The sequence below is a fragment of the Rattus rattus genome, chromosome 2 (assembly GCF_011064425.1).
Source record: "Rattus rattus isolate New Zealand chromosome 2, Rrattus_CSIRO_v1, whole genome shotgun sequence".
Classification (NCBI taxonomy): domain Eukaryota; kingdom Metazoa; phylum Chordata; class Mammalia; order Rodentia; family Muridae; genus Rattus; species Rattus rattus.
Genome location: NC_046155.1, coordinates 176,035,381 through 176,038,688, shown reverse-complemented (window position 1 = coordinate 176,038,688; position 3,308 = coordinate 176,035,381). Strand labels below are relative to the sequence as shown.

Below are 3,308 nucleotides of genomic sequence, written 5' to 3'. Positions count from 1 at the left end.
AACACATGAAACTCAACACCGATGATCAAAATGCGAATGCTTTACTCCTTCTTTAAAAGTGGAAGAAGAATACCCTTGGCAGGGAATTCGGAGGCAAAGTTTAGAACAGAAGCTAAATGAACTCCCATTCAGAGCCTGCCCGACATGCAGCACATACACATACAGGCACCCAATTATATAAGATGGATGAAGCAAATAAGTGCAGGCTGACAGGAACCAGATGTAGATCTCTCCTGAGAGACACACCCAGAATACTGCAATACATAGGCAAATGCCAACAGCAAACCACTGAACTGAGAACGGGACCACCGTTTAAGTTATCAGAGAAAGGACTTGAAGAGCTTGAAGGGGCTCGAAACTCCATATGAACAACAATGTCAAGCAACCAGAGCTTCCAGGGACGAAGCCACTGATTCTGGGCTCCAACCTCATTGGTAGCAATGAATAGCCTAGTAAGAGCACCGGTGGAAGGGTAAGCCCTTGGTCCTCCCACGACTGAACCCCCAGTGAATGTGATTGTTGGGGGGAGGGTGGTAATGGGGAAAATGGGCAGGGGACGCCCACATAGAAGTGGAGGGGTAGGGGGATGTTGGCCTATAAACCAGGAAAGGGAATAACAATTGAAATGTAAATAAGAAATTCTCGTTATTAAAGATAAAAAAAGATATAAAATTGTGTGAGATCAGTGATTGAGAAAGCTTCCTCCTCTTACCTGGAAATTGACATTTATTTATTCCTACCTTCTACATGATGGCTCACAGGAACCCCTGATTCAAATCCCATGTGACATTCCACCATATTCTGAATTCTAACACAGGACAAATGCACATGGTACACACACATATACACAACGAAAAACACTCAACACATAAATAATATTGAAGATTAATAGTATCTGTTTATTAGTGTTTCAATAATTTCCCACCACTACTAATCTTGTAATATCTGAATGTTCACACAGATGTCTAAAAAAAGAAATCACATATCCCACATTGCAGTTTCCCAATGCTGGAAAATAACTATCAGTGCATGAGAAAAACTACCTAGTCTAAATTCTATGTGATATTCAGCACCAGTAAATAATAATTTCCCCCCATTTGTCAACAATCTTTTGGACATCTTCTACAACTGTTTATTTCCTCAGAGTTATTTTGATAATACATTTTTACTCAGGTTGACTGTCTAGCTTGAAACTTGTGTTGACTAACGTTTGTCTGTAAAAGAGATAAATGAATGATAAATAGACTCATAAATTCTCATTATTATTACAATCTATATATTCCTCAATTTAAATATATCTAGTATTAAAATGTTCTTTATTGAAACAATTGAAAGTAACTAGATTCAAGAGTATGGGGAGATATTATGCCGTTATTTTGTATCTGATGAGAATATTTCATACTGAATATAAAATAGTGTGTTCAGTGTATGTTTTAAAGCTCTGATTACACAATAATAAAAATCATCATTGATACATTTTCAATACTGCATAGCTTAAAAACCCTAGTATAGTTTCTAGTAAGCAGAAAGAAGCAGAGTTCTGGGAAGCATGCACTCATGGCTACATTGACATCGGTGAGCCATATATCTGTTCCACCTTAGAAGGAAAACCACATCATTCAGTTGAACGAATTCTCATATAGAACTACAAAACATCTCACTAAGATAAGATTACTTTGTGTAGCTTTGTTCTCATGATATGACTTTGTATCCAATGATCTGGGAATACACTGGACCTTCTGCTTATGCTTCAAGAAGAACAACATCATGAAGCCACTGGTACACATCATGAGTCCCAAACACATGACATCACTGGAGGCCAATATAATCATATGTACTGTGTATTTTTGGAATGATTTACTGCTACACAGTACACCAATTGTCTAAATTCAGTAAGATTCCCTTTATCTCTCCTTTCAGTTACTGTCATGATCATGAAGATATTTACAAATAGACACAGGGACAAGAACAGGACTAGGGAAGGACCAATGATTTTCAGGGCTCTGGCCTTAAGCTGTGTAGCATTGGAATTGCTGAGGCTAACAGTGATGGACTGAAAAACACTAATCAAGCATTTGGAACCAAGGGCAAATTAACTGGAAACTCTATGCAAATAAAAGACAATTTTACATTTAATCTTGTTCAGAAAATGTATATAACCAAAAGCAGTCATTGTCTGATAGAATCCTTTGCAGAGAACAACCATGATGTTGTCCATGTCTGTTCTTTCAGAATCAGGTCTATTTTTATTTTATTTTTAACCATGTATATGAGTTTGTATCTTTATATGGGAATATTAACTTCGGTGCATGTATCTTTGTAGCCAGACCTGTTAACGTCGGTGGTGAGCTGCCAGATGTGTATCCAGGAGTCTAAAATTGAGTCCTCTGAAAGCATAGCCTACTTTCTTAACCCAGAAAGCCTTCTCTAGAGCCCCAAAGAGGTGTTTTTTTTTTACTAAATACATTTCTACAGCTCAACATATTCACATTTGTTTCCAAAGACGTTGGTTACAACGTTTTAGTTAATGTAAAGAAAATTTTGCAAAATTCTTGCTAGTTGTCAGCACTTTCCACATGGATCTACAATTGAAGTTTGATTTGTAGCTCACAGAAATCCTGTATGAGGGATTCTAATGGTAAATCAAGGAGAGATTTAATGCAACCAATTCCACCTTTGAAATGAAGTAATATCCACCAGCTTTTAAGGAACAGCATTTTTTTCTTTATGGTAGAACACATATGAATTTTAAAATACATGCTATTCACTTTGGCATTCTAGATCTATTTTATATACTCCAATATATTTTTGACCTATGTTATTAATTTCAAAATTATGCTATTAGCATATATCACATATAAAATGTAAACTATCAAAGACCAATGCTAATCACATGCAAAACAGATAAATTACATAGAAATATGAATGCATTAATTTAGAATATTTATTCAATACCAGAATGACAGCCAGGAGAACTTTATCCATTTAATAAATTAAAACAACATTAAAATCAAGAATATAGTTATGATTCTATTTACAGTTCTCTAGACATATGTCAAAAGAAATTTTACATGTATCTATATGTTCAGTAGAAAATATTTTCAGGCAGACAGAGAACATAAGTGACATATAAATACATTGGTGCAAAGTAGAAGATGCTGATCAAAGGCATTTCTGCAAGATAGAAACCATAGCACCACAGACATTAACACTCAGCCCTGACCAAGTGATGTTGAAATTTGCAAGACAAAGAAACCTCATTAATAGCAATTGAAATTTGAATCACAATTGTCTGATTTTTCTCACAC

At 35.5% G+C, this 3,308-nt stretch overlaps 1 pseudogene; it reads right to left on the bottom strand.

The window, feature by feature from the left end:
- Positions 1 to 1,445: 1,445 nt before the first annotated feature.
- LOC116893436 lies at positions 1,446 to 2,265 on the bottom strand (annotated as a pseudogene).
- Positions 2,266 to 3,308: the final 1,043 nt, after the last annotated feature.